Raw genomic sequence first — 18,064 nt, 5'->3', positions numbered from 1 at the left:
TCCACTAAACGTCCATTGCACCGGTCGCCCAGGTTGTGGGGTCCCCACATCTGCGGTCCCCTCCAAGGTTTCTCATTGACATCCCATTGGGTTGAGTTTTTTCTTGCCCTATGTGGGATCTGAGCCGAGGATGTCGTTGTGGCTTGTGCAGCCCTTTGAGACACTCATGATTTAGGGCTATATAAATAAACTTTGATTGATTGATTGATTGCTACCACTTGTTTTAGCCAGCAGTTTCCTTTTGTTATTTGTGTTATATTTTGTGTTTCTTTCTTCCTGTGCCCTTTAGACTGTCACTGACTTTTTCCATATGCATGTGTTCTATACGTGTGCATCCACCTTTGCACAAATAACCTTCTCTTCACTTCTCGCCATCATGTGTCGCATTTCAATCCACATTTTCTCCATCCACACTGCAGCCATTTACTAGATTACTTCCGCCCCCTTTTGCTTTTAAGCTGATGGAATTGTCTCTCGGTGTCTTTTGCTGACTCGGCCTGTTTCTCCTTCGACTCTTGACTTGATGTTGTTCATTGTAGGCCCCAACCCCCCCTCCTCCCACATATATCACTCGCCATCTCCCGCCAGTCTGCCAGCAGCCTCTAATAGTCCATGCAGGACGACTGAAAGGGAAAATAAGCAGACGAGAGAGAGATGAAAGGTTCGGAGTCACACAGTCGTTTGAGGAAAATGTCTCCTCACGCCATGTTGTTGTGACGCCACAAGTCAAAAAGTGAATATTCTTTTACGTAAGTGTTGTGTTAACATTTTCTGTATATATTATCATTTAATTAAGGGGGCTGTTATCGGAGCTTATTTCGGACATTTTACATACTTGTTTTTTTTGCTGATATCGGACCAATATCAATATTGGATTATTTATAGTATGGCTGACTGTACCATATTCCCTTTCCATTTCTGGACCTTCCTCACTTTTGACCCAAAATATTCTTCCTCTTGGAGGGTTCTTTCCTGCTGGAGAGTCCAGTGCCATCAATCACCAGTCCTGTGATGTCTGCGCCCTCTGCAGCTTTTGTCCGCTCGCCCGGCACACGTGTGTGTAGCCACAGCTGGCAGATGGGCATGCTGGCACCATCAGGTTGTTGATGAACACACACACACACACACACACACACACACACACACACGCACACACACATGCACGCACACGCACACACACTATTGCAGCCTAACAGTCGTTTCATATAGACAGGAAGATGTATGTATACAAAGTGATGGATGGAGAGTTTACTGTATGTTCTCCTGCTGTTCACTTCACAAAGTCTCTAACAACTCGGGGGCGGTATAGCTCGGTTGGTAGAGCGGCCGTGCCAGCAACTTGAGTGTTGCAGGTTCGATCCCCGCATCCGCCATCCTAGTTACTGCCGTTGTGTCCTTGGGCAAGACACTTTACCCACTTGCTCCCAGTGCCACCCACACTGGTTTAAATGTAACTTAGATATTGGGTTTCACTATGTAAAGCGCTTTGAGTCACTAGAGAAAAGCGCTATATAAATATAATTCACTTCACTTCACTTCACACCTCTAGTACCAGAGTACAAAACCCAAAACCAGAGAAGTTGGCACGTTGTGTAAATCGTAAATAAAAACAAACAATGATTTGCAAATCCTTTTCAACTTATATTCAATTGAATAGACTGCAAAGACAAGATATTTAATGTTCGAACTGAAAAAACGTATTTTTTTTTTGCAAATAATCATTAACTTAGAATTTAATGGCAGCAACACATTGCAAAAAAGTTGGCACGGGCATTTTTACCACTGTGTTACTTGGCCTTTCCTTTTAACAACACTCAGTAAACGTTTGGGAACCTTGCAGACCAATTTTTGAAGCTTTTCGGGTGGAATTCTTTCCCATTCTTGCTAAATGTACAGCTTAAGTTGTTCAACTGTCCGGAGTTTCTGTTGTGGTATTTTAGGCTTCATAATGCGCCACACATTTTCAATGGGAGACAGGTCTGGACTACAGGCAGGCCAGTCTAGTACCCGCACTATATTACTACGAAGCCACGCTGTTGTAACATGTGCAGAATGTGGCTTGGCATTGTATTGCTGAAATAAGCAGGGGCGTCCATGAAAAACACGTTGCTTGGATGGCAACATAACTTGTGTGTACCTTTTCAGCATTAATGGTGCCTTCACAGATGTGTAAGTTACCCATGTCTTGGGCACTAATACACCCCCATACCATCATAGATGCTGGCTTTCGAACTTTGCGCCTAGAAGAGTCTGGATGGTTCTTTTCCTCTTTGGTCCGCAGGACACAACGTCTGCACTTTCCAAAAACAATTTGAAATGTGGACTTGTCAGACCACAAAACACTTTTCCACTTTGCATCAGTCCATCTTAGATGAGCTCGGGCCCAGCAAAGTCGGCTGCGTTTCTGGGTGTTGTTGATAAATGGCTTTGGCTTTGCTTAGTAGAGTTTTAACTTGCACTTACAGATGTAGCGACCAACTGTAGTTACTGACAATGGGTTTCTGAAGTGTTCCTGAGCCCATGTGGTGATATCCTTTACACACTGATGTCGCTGGTTGATGCAGTACAGCCTGAGGGATCGAAGGTCACAGGCTTAGCTGCTTACGTGCATTGATTTCTCCAGATTCTCTGAACCCTTTGATGATATTATGGACCGTAGATGGTGAAATCCCTAAATTCCTTGCAATAGCTGGTTAAGAAAGGTTTTTCTTAAACTGTTCAACAATTTGCTCACTTATTTGTTGACAAAGTGGTGACCCTCGCCCCATCCTTGTTTGTGAATGACTGAGCATTTCATGGAATCTACTTTTATACCCAATCATGGCACCCACCTGTTCCCAATTTGCCTGTTCACCTGTGGGATGTTCCAAATAAGGGTTTGATGAGCATTCCTCAACTTTATCAGTATTTATTGCCACCTTTTCCAACTTCTTTGTCACTTGTTGCTGGCATCAAATTCTAAAGTTAATGATTATTTGCAAAAAAAAATGCTTATCAGTTTGAACATCAAATATGTTGTCTTTGTAGCATATTCAACTGAATATGGGTTGAAAATGATTTGCAAATCATTGTATTCCGTTTATATTTACATCTAACACAATTTCCCAACTCATATGGAAACGGGGTTTGTAAGATAATACAACAGCAAGTGTTGGTGTGTCAGTACTGTAGCAGTCACAACACATAAGATAGTAAATTGGTGGTGTTGACACCAAGGATACTGCAGTATCACTCTGATCGATATTTTCGTTTTATCAAAAATATTTATTTTGTTTTTGTGCATGTCTACAAAGTCAGTGAGTAAGTTCCTAAACACAAAGACTTTGAGGACAAAAATTACTTAAATGAGTAGCAGATAATAATTTTTACGTTTTTTGTAGTTATCTCGTACCATTGACCCTGTTTTGCTACAACAATTGTACGTAAGAAAAGGGAATATGGAAGTAGTTTGAATATTGTGTTGAATATGTTACACTGTTAATAGCACTCACTATAGATACATTGAACATTTTACTGTTGATACATGTGATCGACATTGGTATTGGTCCATCTCACTCATACATGATCAGTAGGGATGTCCGATAATGGCTTTTTGCCGATATTCCGATATTGTCCAACTCTTTAATTACCGATACCGATATCAACCGATACCGATATCAACCGATATATACAGTCGTAGAATTAACACATTATTATGCCTAATTTGGACAACCAGGTATGGTGAAGATAAGGTACTTTTTAAAAAAAATTAATAAAATAAGATAAATAAATTAAAAACATTTTCTTGAATAAAAAAGAAAGTAAAACAATATAAAAACAGTTACATAGAAACTAGTAATTAATGAAAATGAGTAAAATTAACTGTTAAAGGTTAGTACTATTAGTGGACCAGCAGCACGCACAATCATGCGTGCTTACGGACTGTATCCCTTGCAGACTGTATTGATATATATTGATATATAATGTAGGAAGCAGAATATTAATAAAAGAAAGAAACAACCCTTTTGTGTGAATGGGTTGGTGCACTAATTATAAGTGTATCTTGTGTTTTTTATGTTGATTTAATAAATAAATAAAAAACCCAAAAACCGATACCGATAATAAAAAAAACGATACCGATAATTTCCGATATTACATTTTAACGCATTTATCGGCCGATAATATCGGACATCCCTAATGATCAGTATCGTAATCGGCAGCATAAAATGTCCATCAATCCGCAGTAATGGAGACACAGAGAGGACACAACCAGGAGATCTTTTATCGGCATGTTGCCGAGCGACATATAATAATGGCCTTATCTGGTCATCACCTCTGGAGGAGGAGGAGGAGGCCATTATTACCCAGAAATCAGTGCATCTTCCCTTGATAAGAGACTCGAATTTAACACGTTTCATTGCCCGACACCCCTTTTAATTGGACAATAATGAACCCAAGGCTGCTTCCTTCTGTGTCTCGCTGGCATGAAGGAGCTTGAGCGATGAATAACATTTGAAAAGACTCGTTTGGCTGAGCAGGTCAAACTGGGATAGGCTCCAGCTCACCCTCTGATGAGGACACGGTTCCGAAAATGTGCTGTAAATGGTGGATTTAAGAGCATCTTGATAATAACCCTGGATGAGGAGGACAAGTGTGTGCTTGCAACAGAGGAATGACCAGGGATGCACATGGAGAGGGAGCTGAAGATAGGGAGGGAGCACAGGATGAGGAGGAGGAGGAGGAGGAGGAGGAGGAGGAGGCTCAGACGAAGGGTGATGTCACCTCTAAGAGGCAGCCAATTAGAGAGAGGCAGGCCGAGGGAGAGCGCGGCCGGAGGAGGGTGTGTTTTTCCTCTCACTGCAGCATCAGCACGGCACTGAGGAGCACATTGCACCGTGAAGAAGAAGGAGGAGGACAGCAGCAACAGATAGGCCTCAGCAGAAGTTGTTGCAGGAAAAGGAGCATCTGTGGAGGTAGGAGGAGCTTTTTTTGTGTGTGTGTCTATAGTCTGCACTAAAGGAGGTGATGAGAGGATTAAATGAGGCTGTCACAGAAGTGGCATCACACCTTTGGCTCATCTTCCTATGTAAATGAGGTATTTCCTAGTGAAATGTCTCCTCACCTGCAGGCATAATGTCAGGAGTGTGTCGTGTTATTATTACTTGTTGGAATCTACTCAGTGCTCCAAATAACCTGTTGGACTTCCTTTCATATTCATAATGCCGCCTGATGTTGCCTTTCTTTGCACAAAAGTCTGCACAACTGATACAGAAAAACAATTTTTTGACCCCGGCAAAACAAAGCAGTTTCACTCCCCTAATAGGCGAGCGGTGTCATGTTGAGTGCGTGATTGTGTGATTGTGCTGCAACAATGTCCAGCACATGAAGCGCCAGGCTAAGCCGCATGGGGAACATCACATGCGGAACAGACAGCAACAATTTTCTAGTCTGCTGCTCTTATCTCGACTGCAGCGGCATTGACAGTGCACACGCACACACGCGCACACACACACACACACACACACACACACACACACACACACACACACACACACACACACACACACACACACACACGCACACAAAAGTGGGATTTAAATAAGGGGAGGGTAGCTATGTAAGTGTAACCGTCACAGGAAGTGAAAATAAGGGTGTGGCAACACTGACTTGGGCCTGGAGGTGTGCACAAGAACACCTGGCTGCATGCCATAGATATACAGCACATAGATACACAGCTTGCCCTCTACCAAACAGCAGGAAACAGTTGGCAGCAGTTGTGTTAATATTTCAGTGTGTTGCCATGAGCAACGACAGCCCATATACGTCTGCACATGTTCATTAGTCATGTAGAGTCGCTGCTGCTTGTTTTTTTTTTATAAATGACATATTTACCTACCGGTAATCATAGGTGTTACTGACCACTCTGTTAGCAAATGTCAATGTTCTATTCTATTCTGTTGTATTACAAGCATGGAATTACACTATATCGCCAAAAGTATTTGGCCACCTGCCTTTACTCACATATGAACTTGAAGTGCCATCCCATGGAATTGTCCAAAATGTTTTGGTATCTTGGAGCGTTCAAAGTTCCTTTCACTGGAACTAAGGGGCCAAGCCCAACTCCTAAAAAACAACCCCACACCATAATTCCTCCTCCAACAAATTGTCCACTCGGCACAATGCAGTCCGAAATGTAGCGTTCTCCTGGCAACCTCCAAACCCAGACTGGTCCATCAGATTGCCAGATGGAAAAGTGTGATTCATCACTCCAGAGAAGGCGTCTCCACTGCTCTAGAGTCCAGTGGCGATGTGTTTTACACCACTACATCCCACGCTTTGCATTGGACTTGGTGATGTATGGCTTAGATCAGGGGTAGGGAACCTATGGCTCTAGAGCCAGATGTGGCTCTTTTGAGGACTGCATCTGGCTCTCAGATATATCTTACCTGACATTGCTTAACACGATAAGTAATGAATAATTCCGCTGATAATCACAGTGTTAAAAATAACCACATATCAACCAGACTACAAAGCCATCAGCAAAACCATTCAGCACCAGAAGTCGCATTAATGGTAAGAAGTATTTTATTTATTATTGGTTAGCTTCAGAATAACACTGTTATTAAAAATAATAAGAAACTTATTATACTCTAAAAATGTTGGTCTAACTTAAAAATGCACGCATTTAGTTGTATTCAGTGTTAACATTTTTTATACGGTTCTTACGGAAATACTTTAAAAAAATATTTGGCTTTCATGGCTCTCTCAGCCAAAAAGGACCCCTGGCTTAGATGCAGCTGCTCAGCCATAGAAACCCATTCCATGAAGCTCTCTGCGTACTGTACGTGGGCTAATTGGAAGGTTACCGGTACATGAAGTTTGGAGCTCTGTAGCAACTGACTGTGCAGAAAGTTTTTGCACTATGCGCTTCACCATCCGCTGACCCCTCTCTGTCAGTTTACATGGCCTACCACTTGGTGGCTGACTTGCTGTTGTCCCGAAACTCTTCACTTTTCTTATAATAAAGTTGACTTTGGAATATTTAGAAGCGAGGAAATTTCGTGACTGGATTTGTTGCACAGGTAGCATCCTATGACAGTTCCACGCTGGAAATCACTGAGAGCGGCCCATTCTTTCACAAATGTTTGTAGAAACAGTCTCCATGCCTAAGTGCTTGATTTTATACACCGGGCCAAGTGATTAGGGCACCTGATTCTCATCATTTGGATGGGAGGCCAAATACTTTTGGCAATATAGTGTATGTTTAGACTGGACTTTATTCTAGTAAAAATATATTCTGCAGATTGATGCCTAATGACACGCTGATGTCGTATACAGTCGTCCCTCGCCGCATTGCGCTTCAAATCTTCAAAATTCACCACATTTTTTTGGATGCTTTTATTTTTTCAAAGCATATTCTACAATTTTTTAGTCCCTAGGGTGAAGCATTTTCATGCATAAAAATGGCTAAATAAACTAAAAATATAAATATTTCAGGAGTAGTAGGACCAAACCAATCAGAGCATGCTGTTGAGTATTGTGGCCCCTGATTGGCTCAGCCTCAGGCAGCATTATTTGATTATATTAAAAAGACGACTAAAGGGTGTTGTTTTATGTCAATAGGGCTCTCATACAGTTGAAAAGACATATTTAAAATATTGTAAACAGTTTGTGTGCTCTAGTTATTAATGAATCCTAGTGGACATTTTTTTAATGCGGTCATGTTCGAAACCAATTAACAGCGATAAACAAGGGACTGCTTTGGTGCCATTTCATTTATTAACAAAAAAGTAATCTCTAAAATACTACTCTATGGTAAGCCTGGGCCAATAACCAATTTTTCTGGATAATATGATATCCCACATATTATTGCAGATAAAGCATCTTACTGTGAGCATTGTTTTAAGACCAGTAATCATAATACATACAAGTTTTGTTTTTTTACCATCGTGATTGGAAGTTCAATAACTTGTAATTATCCTAAATAAAAATAAAATCGACTCTCAACCTCTGTTAGCAAAAACTGTAACTTCAATAAATATTAAAGTGCAGTTTTTATCCCCATTTAGGAAAAGTGGGTCAGGTGGTTTGTTTTTGTTGTTATGGTAGGTAGGTAGGTAGGTCTTTATTGTCATTGCACAAGTACAACAAAACGTTGTTTTCAGCACAAACCCGTTCAAGTTTAGATAAACAAACAGTGTACAGGGTTGCAAAACACGGAGTGGGTACCACGGTGGCGGGCTGCAGCTCTTCAGGTGCTGCCCATCCGTCCATCACCTCTAAGGGATTTGCGTTGTTATTGTTGTTGCCGTCATTTCCCAACAAGTTCAGCATACTGCTTCACCCATCCGTATATACTGTATGTCTAAGCTAGCCTCTGCTTACAGGGACAAAAATTGTGGATGGATGACAAGAGGGTTCACCCTGTTCATTTAATTTTACTATTGAATAAACACACGAGCGATGCACAGAGTGAACCCTCTTGCACCTTGTTTGACAGAAAACAAACACAGACGAGCAAGACAATTTATTGACGTTGGCAAAGTTATCAAGTAAATTTTCATTTATTGTTCAATTAACTGATTTATTGATTGTATTTATTTATATCAGCCCAGGCCTTCTACATGGTTGTTTCTATATTAAGTACTACAATTATTTAATACAGTTTATGCAGAAAAAGTTCAGCTTTTAAGCCATTTTTGAGGCAAATACACACATGAGATCAATGTGCTGCTAAATTGAAGCATGGCTACAGGTGGGGATGCTTTAAGACAGTGTTTTTCAACCTTTTTTGAGCCCAGGCACATTTTTTGCGTTGAAAAAATCCGGAGGCACACCACCAGCAGAAATCATCATATTTTAGTGGCTTTTTCTCTTTTTTTTGGTATTTTCCTGCAGCAGTTTCATGTCCTCCTTTGAGCGATATTTCCCGCATCTACTTTTTTTTAGCAATCAAGGATATTTCAGTTGTTTTCATCCTTCTTTGTGGAGACATTGTTGATTGTCATGTCATGTTCGGATATACTTTGTGGATGTCGCCTTTGCTCCACAGTAAGTCTTTGCTGTCGTCCAGCATTCTGTTTTTGTTTACTTTGTAGCCAGTTCAGTTTTAGTTTTGTTATGCATAGCCGTCCCTAAGCTTCAATGCCTTTTCTTAGGAGCACTCACCTTTTGCTTATTTTTGGGTTTAAGCATTAAATACCTTTTTACTAGAGATGTATCGGCAGGCCGATATTATCGGTCAATAAATGCTTTAAAATGTAATATCGGAAATGATCGGTATCGTTTTTTTTATTATCGGTATCGTTTTTTTTCTTTCCTTTTAAAATTTTTGTTATTAAATCAACATAAAAAACACAAGATACACTTACAATTAGTACACTAACCCAAACAAACTCCCTCCCCCATTTATACTCATTCACACTCATTCATACAAAAGGGTTGTTTCTTTCTGTTATTAATATTCTGGTTCCTACATTATATATCAATATATATCAATACAGTCTGCAAGGGATACAGTCCGTAAGCACGCATGATTGTGCGTACTGCTGGTCCACTAATAGTACTAACCTTTAACAGTTCATTTTACTCATTTTCATTAATTACTAGTTTCTATGTAACTTTTTTTATATTGTTTTACTTTCTTTTTTATTCAAGAATTGTTTTTTTAAATTTATTTATCTTATTTTATTTTATTAATTTTTTTTAAAAGTACCTTATCTTCACCATACCTGGTTGTCCAGATTAGGCATAATAATGTGTTGATTGCACGACTGTATATATCGGTTGATATCGGTATCGGTAATTAAGAGTTGGACAATATCGGAATATTGGATATCGGCAAAAAGCCATTATCGGACATTACTACTTTTTACCTGCATGCTGCCTCCCGCTGTTTCCGACATCTACAAAGCAATTAGCTACCTGCTGCCACCTACTGATATGGAAGAGTATTACACGGTTACTCTGCCGAGCTCTAGACAGCACCGACACTCAACAACAACACATAGTTTGCAGACTATAATTACTGGTTTGCAAAAAATATTTTTAACCCAAACAGATGAAATTAGATCATCTCCCACGACACACCAGACTGTATCTCACGGCACACTAGTGTGCCGCGGCACAGTGGTCGAAAATCACTGCTTTAACACACACGAAAGCGAGGCCAAGATGAAAAGAGTATCCTGTAGCAAAAGAGAGTAGAGAAGGGTAAATGTCACAAGCAAATAGGATACATCACCACACACAGGCGTGCGCATGCAGAAACGCTGCAGAGACCTCAACAGCCTAACTTGAAGCCATGTTGTTGTCAGACTAGACTTGCAGCCTCGGCTAATACTGTATGGTGAAAAATGTTATCCCCCTCCTCTGATGCTGGCCCTTTAATTGAGCCGTTCCATCAAAAAGATGGATGGAAAGAAGGATTGGGGCGAGGAGCGAAAGCGAGACGTAAAAGAAGGCTGAGTCTGGGTGGAAAAGATTAAGACGGTGGTGGTTACATCTTTTAATGGCTTCACTCTTCAAGGAGGGGAGGGAGGGGTCAGCTGTAGTGAAGACACAGAGCAAGGTCACAACATATGTGAATAATCATGAGATGCAAATGAATATTTATTACTCTTGAAGCGCTATACTACAATAACCCATTTACCTCTGCCTGGGAGGTTATGCTTCTCCATTGTGCATTATATCAACATAGATATCAATAATCTACACATTATAATTTGATGAAAACTACACATTGACGACCTGGTAAAAAGAATAAAAAATGGGCAAAAATGTAAAAAGATAATGTTTTTAAAAAAATCAGTGGTTCTTAACCTGGGTTCGATCGAAAACTAGGGGTTCGGTGAGTCTGGTTCAGGGGTTTGGCGGAGGTCAAGACACACCCGAATCATCGTGTGAATAAAAACTTCTCCCTATCGGCGTATTACGGATAGGGAAACAGCTGACTGATTTGCAGGTGTGTAATTTGTTGTGAGTTTATGCACTGTGTTGGTTTTGTTCTTTGAACAAGGTGATGTTCATGCACGGTTCATTTTGTGAACCAGTAATAAAACATGGTAACACTTTAGTATGGGGAACATATTCACCATTAATTAGTTGCTTATTAACATGCAAATTAGTAACATATTGGCTCTTAACTAGTCACTATTAAGTACTTATTAATGCCTTATTCGGCATGGCCTTATTATAAGCCTAACCCTCTAACCCTGGCCCTAACCCTCTAACCCTAACCCTAACCAAATAACTCTAAATTAAATCTTTGTTACTTAGAATATGTTCTCCATACTAAAGTGTTACCAAAAACATATAAATTTGTCTTGGATTTGAAAAAGAAACATAATTTTATTTTTCCTTAAAGAAGGGTTCAGTGAATGAGCATATGAAACTGGTGGGGTTCGGTACCTCCAACAAGGTTAAGAACCACTGCTCTAAATATTGTACATTTATCAAATATTATATAATTTTAGCATTGAATAATTCCATATTTAATTAATCCCAACCCTTTGTTAAATTTATACCACACGCCTTATTTAATGCATTTTCTTTTTTCTTTTAATTACAGTATACCATTTGAACTATTTCATTACTCAAAATAATCTACAATTATTAAGAGAAGATTATCATCAAGGGACGGCGTGGCGAAGTTGGTAGAGTGGCCGTGCCAGCAATCGGAGGGTTGCTGGTTACTGGGGTTCAATCCCCACCTTCTACCATCCTAGTCACGTCCGTTGTGTCCTTGGGCAAGACACTTCACCCTTGCTCCTGATGGCTGCTGGTTAGCGCCTTGCATGGCAGCTCCCGCCATCAGTGTGTGAATGTGTGTGTGAATGGGTGAATGTGGAAATAGTGTCAAAGCGCTTTGAGTACCTTGAAGGTAGAAAAGCACTATACAAGTATAACCCATTTATCATTTATCATTATCAAATGTAATGGAATAATTGTTAGGTATGATGAGATTAGATTAGGTTAGATTAGCTTGCTTTATTGTCATTTTTAACCAACTGTCGGATGTGAGACGCAGATATTTCAGTACCAGAATAAAAATGTACTTTCCAGTTCCACTGCTTTTTTTTCCGTCTGTCTTGTTCAAATGTTACAAACGGAGTTAATGAACTTTACTTGGAAATAGTTTTTGTAGATACCATGTCAGCTCATTCTATGAATCTATTTTGATAATCGGGTAATTTATACCCAGAATGTTGGTGCATGCAACTCATACAATGGTTTGTACGGATACATAAACATTTATTAAACAGGTAAAAATATAAATGTTAAATGGGTTATACTTGTATCGCGCTTTTCTAACTTCAAGGTACTCAAAGCGTTTCGACACTATTTCCACATTCACCCATTCACACACACATTCACACACTGTGCAAGGCCCTATAGCCACGACCCATCAGGAGCAAGGTTGAAGTGTCTTGCTCACGGACACAACAGACGTGACGAGGTTGGTAGAAGGTGGCGATCGAACCAAGAACCCTCAGGTTGCTGGCACTGCCACTCTCCCATTGTATATAATCATAGTAATATATTGTTTTAGTGTTTCAGTGAGTGTCCTGTAAAGGCTAAACTTCTTTTTACACTATTCTGATGAAACCTGACGTCGTTTTAATTACCAATGCTAAAAACACAGTTCAAACACCGCGCAGGTTTATTATGTTTGCATATAAATTAGCCTGAATTAAGAGCTCGGTGTATTCCAAATACGACTTGAGAGGAAGACACACTCTCACTTTGGAATTGGATATTGATATTTCAGCTCTTCCTGCATGAATGTTCATGGGATGCTAATGTCAGAGTGTTGCATGGGGTCGGAGGAAGCTGAGGTCTGCTTTCAGTCAAGAGCCACTTCTTTTTCTTTTAGCCTCGAGGCAGCTTCTCCACTCATGCACTTTCCGGAACATTCTCTGGTGTTTGTGAATATTCAAGTAATGATTGCTGATTGGGGTAAAGCAAGATCCATTATGTTGAATTAGACTGACCATACGTCCTCTTTTCCCCGGACATGTCCTCTTTTGCGGCCTCAAATGTCCGGTATTTTGAGTTAGGGTTGCGTGTATTTTCAATGTACGTCCAGGGTTAAGAAGGGGTTAAAAACAAATCAAATGGCGAAGGTGTGCGCAGCAGCATTGGTGAGGGAGGGGCAGAGACAGAGAGAGTGAGAGAGTTATGATAAACGCCAGGCTCTGCTTTGTATCGATAGATTTATCAGATTTAATTTTTTATTATCTATAACAGTCAAAAGTGTGCCCCAGAGGCCATTTGCGGCCCACAGCTAATGTTTTAAAGGCCCACGGCACATTCTAAAAATACTATTAAAATAAACAAAAACATAACAAAAGAGAAATAAAAAAGCTTAAAGGTGAAATGTAATTTAGAAAAAGTTAGTTGACTAATTAAAACAAGCTGTGTTTTTTTTTCTTTCAAACTGTCATTGCTCAAAACATAATATTGATGTTATTATGAATGATTGACCTATCCAAGGTTCCGATTACTTCACATCAAATATATCACTTTGAAAAATAATTTTTTGTGGAAGATTTTGCATATTTTGTGTGTTTGCCATTAAAAACATAGTTTTGTTTGACAAAAAAGGGCGGAAAACAAACAAACAAAAAAACAACATAAAAAAAAACTAAAACATTTTGAAACGAGAGATAGACTCCAGAGATTTAAGTGTTAAATATAAAATGTATGTATGCCCTGGCACACCATTATCATCATTTCATGACCCAAGCAAAACACTTTTTACACTTTTATACTGAAATAAATACGCCTACAACTTCCATCCATCCATTTTCTACCGCTTATTCCCTTCGGGGTCGCGGGGGGCGCTGGAGCCTATCTCAGCTACAATCGGGCGGAAGGCGGCGTACACCCTGGACAAGTCGTCACCTCATCGCAGGGCCAACACAGATAGACAGACAACATTCACACTCACATTCACACACTAGGGCCAATTTAGTGTTGCCAATCAACCTATCCCCAGGTGCATGTCTTTGGAGGTGGGAGGAAGCCGGAGTATCCGGAGGGAACCCACGCAGTCACGGGGAGAACATGCAAACTCTACACAGAAAGATCCCGAGGCCGGGATTGAACTCACGACTACTCAGGACCTTCGTATTGTGAGGCAGACGCACTAACCCCTCTTCCACCGTGCTGCCCCGCCTACAACTTATTAAATAAAAACATAGAAAAAACTACCAGCAGCGGTAAAGTTTAGATCCATGAAGGAAAGAAGAAAGTGAATAAATGTTTATATCTGAATACATTTACATATGCATACAAATTTGTGTTCTTTTTTATTATTATTTCTTTTAATGAATTAAGTAACGTTTATGACAACCTTTTTGCAAAACACAATATAGAATGTGAGCTATAACAGGATAAAGCACACGTTTATCATTTGTTTTCAAAACGCTTACAAAAAAGTGGGACCCCAAAAATTTACTGAGGGACCCCATTTTAAAAATTCCTTGCGCCAACATTGCTGTCAACAGAGGAGAAAAAAAATGCTTCATTTAAATAAATATATTATTTATAAAGCAAGTTCGAATATCATTGGCAAATTTTCACCTTGGCACGCATATACTGTATGTGTCCTCTTTTTGGGATTTCAGAATATGGTCAGCCTATGTTGAATCAACTCTTTCATGTTTTTTCTAGCGTCATAGAGGCCTACAATTACCAAACGTTCAAAAGCCTTGCAAGGAACTCCCCAGGTTGCTGTTTGATGGCGAGCGGGGCCGCTGTGTGTCAAAGGAGGGGGGGATTGTGTCGCCATGCTGTCAGGGGGCTTGCAGGAGAATACATTGAGGTGATTTAGGGAGCTCGGGGTCGGATTGATTGACAGGCCAGCTGCCTCTAATTATATATGTGGAGGCCTGCACACGAGAAGGCAGGCTGCAGATGGAAAGATTGATTTCAACGTGAGAGCACCGGTATGGATTGGATTTATATTCCAGTTTCACTCAACCATCTTCATCTCTTCTTACATGGCAAACTTTGCTCTTTCCGTAATTGGAATGTCCACGAAGAAGCTGGAACATTATTATTGCAGTTGTCTTATATAATGGAGGGCAGCACGGTGGTACAGGGGTTAGTACGTGTGCCTCACAATACAAAAGTCCTGGGTTCGATCCTGGGCTCGGGATCTTTCTGTGTGGAGTTTTTTTACTTTCTTCCACCTCCAAAGAGTTGATTGTTGCCAATCATGGTTGATTGGCAACACTAAATTGGCCCTAGTGAATGAATGTGAGTGTGAATGTTGTCTGCGATGAGGTGGCGACTTGTCCAGGCTGTACCCCGCTTTCTGCCCGTGTGCAGCTGGGATAGGCTCCAGCACCTCCCGCGAACCCCGAAAAGGGACAAGCGATAGAAAATGGATGGATGGATATACAATGGAACCTGCATGTACAAACATAATGAACAGGGTTCGTAAATGCAAACATGTGTATATTGAAACTAATTGACCCATAAGAAATGTAAACATAAATATCAAGCAATCCAAGTTTATTTATACAGCCCTTAATCACAAGTACCTCAAAGGGCTGCACAAACCTAAATGACATGGCCCGATTTGATTCGGGCTCCAAACTTGGAAAAAAAAATCCTCCAAAAGCCCAAAATGGGAAAAAAAAAAAACCTTGGTAATGGTACAGTTATTGCATTATTCATGATAATGTGAGAGTCCAGTCCATTGGGGGGCAAGCAGAAGGTCTTCATCCATGTCATTGAGGAATGGTCCACTCCAGGTCACGACTTAGACAGCTAGCACGTCCTCCAGACTGGTACCTCTCCATGTAAGGAGAGGGGGCCAAAATAATGGGCTCCAGCCTCGACAAAAGTCCATATTTCAGTAAAAGTTAGTCCAGTTTGAACACAATATAAAGTAGTGTATCAAACAAACATAAACAGGCGGTTAATAGATCAACTTTCTACTCAATAACAAAGACAAAACAACAACAAGGTGAACTGTCTTCATTTGCAGCCGCCCTGCCAACACACTCCCCGCACACACTGTCACTAGCATGGTGGTGCACTTACAGTTTGACATCACAAAACTCCTTAACTTTAACAACCAGGTCGCTCTAATAATGAGGAATAAAAATATAAATCCACTTTACTTTGTTGGTTAAACTCGTTGGCGTGCAGCAGAAGGAAGGGATAGGGGTTGGAGGCAGTGTCGACAATGCTGTGGATATTTCCAGAATGTTCAAAACCACACATTGGAATATGGCGTCCATTATTTAAATTTGTTTTAACTATTAAATAAACCTAAAACATGACATATTTTATCTTTGTAGAAAATATTGGACGCAATATGTCTTCAAGCTTATGAGATGTGATGCAAGTGTAAGATACTGTGACACTATTGTTATTTTTTGTTATGTTTTTATTTTTTTTTATAAATGGCTGTGATGATAATGTCAATGAGGGATTTCTAATCACTGCTATGTCGGAATTCTTATTATTATTGATACTGTTGTTGATATTATTCATTTTTGTTTGACTACTTTTGGATGGTTTTGTGTCATGTTTGTGTATCCTCTCAATTGCTCTGTTGATTGCTATTCTGAATGTTGCTGGGCCGGGTTTGGTTTTAGACTTAGACTTAGACTTAGACTTAGACAAACTTTAATGATCCAAAAGGGAAATTGTTCAACACAGTAGCTCAGTTACAATGATGGAAAGTGTAAGGATGGAAAGGACAATGCAGGTATAAATAGATTAATATAGCGACAAAAAATCTAACATATATACGAATATATACATAATATGTGTACAGAATAATATATATACAGATATATTATATTATGTCTATAACATATATACAATTTTTGGAATTGGAATTGTATTATTATGGTATTGTGTAATAGTTTGTTGGATTGATTAATTAAAAAAAAAAAAGGTTTTTAATTGTTTGTCGATTACTTTTCTTTGGACTCCGGTTGAGTTAGAAAAACTAGAAAAAATGCTGTAAAAAGGCTAACAAAACACTTAAAAATGGCTGCATGAACACTGAGACAAGGTTCGTACTACGAAGCATATTTTTATCTCGTCTGTGGTTCATTGAATGAAAACTTTGTATAATGAGGGGTTGGTAAAACAAGGTTCCCCTGTATGGGAACTTGCCTGATTTGTGGATATTATCTATATTACAACTTCCAGAGGTGACAATATGGCTGAGGTACCCCACGGGCATCAAATGCCATATTGGCAGTTCTAAATTGGAAAAACTGATAAATCCCAGCCCACAGTAGAAAGCAATCTCTGCAAAGCCAATACTCATAGCTGAGATATTGAAGTGAAATAATATCAAATGACTTAATTATCTTGATACAGAGCCAGCAATAAAAGATGAGGTTGAACGGGGAACGCCTCTTGAATGACCTTTGTGATCACATGTTTTATTTTTGTCCCTCACAAAACTGTCTTTGTCTCAGTAAAGTCAAAATCCCCCCCAGCTTATGTTCATCTGCAGCCCCATGAAAGAAGCGTTATTGTCTCCATAATGTCTCCTATCATTGCCCTCAATTGACCCTCTGTTCTTTGTGTTCTGATATTCGGGAAATAGCCTGTCCGCTGTCAGAAGATCTTCTTATGTTTGCATGTGGTGGTCGAACATGCACTCATCCAGAAATGTGTTTTGCTGAGGGAAACAGACCCTAAAGTTGGTCATAAAACGAGCAAATACAAATATTTATTGTCAATGAGAAACGCATGAGATCTAACAATCATACAAACAATACATGAAGGATCATCAACATCACAATTGTTTTGCAATCTGTTTTGCTTTTCTTTGAGGGCTACTAACTAGGGGTGCAACGATTAATTAATGCTATTCATTTATTTGATTAAAAACAAGCTTCGATTGTCATGTTGCTTCGAATACATTGTTTAATGAGTATAACTACGGAAATAAAAATAATAAAACCGAGTCCCCATGGAGTTCCTGGAACCTTAAATACGCAGACATGAGAGCGGTGGTGTGTGTGGCGACGAACAACGGACAGTTTTGTTAAGTTTAAAACTTTTTTTTTTAATCGATATGCACATGTTAGCAGTGCTTTTT

The 18,064-nt window shown here is 39.7% G+C and overlaps 1 protein-coding gene across 2 annotated transcripts in view; it reads left to right on the top strand.

Moving 5' to 3' along the window:
- Positions 1-4,819: 4,819 nt before the first annotated feature.
- Positions 4,820-18,064, top strand: part of l1cama (L1 cell adhesion molecule, paralog a) — a 101,784-nt gene continuing 88,539 nt past the window's right edge. For both annotated transcript variants that reach the window (XM_061986591.2, XM_061986582.2), the window contains exon 1: positions 4,820-4,952. The gene's annotated coding sequence lies outside the window, so the exon portion shown is untranslated. The remainder of the gene's footprint in view (positions 4,953-18,064) is intronic.

Source organism: Nerophis lumbriciformis, linkage group LG01 (genome assembly GCF_033978685.3).
Source record: "Nerophis lumbriciformis linkage group LG01, RoL_Nlum_v2.1, whole genome shotgun sequence".
Classification (NCBI taxonomy): Eukaryota; Metazoa; Chordata; class Actinopteri; order Syngnathiformes; family Syngnathidae; genus Nerophis; species Nerophis lumbriciformis.
The sequence above is the reverse complement of the archived record's forward strand: the minus strand, read 5'-3'. Positions and strand labels throughout refer to the sequence as shown.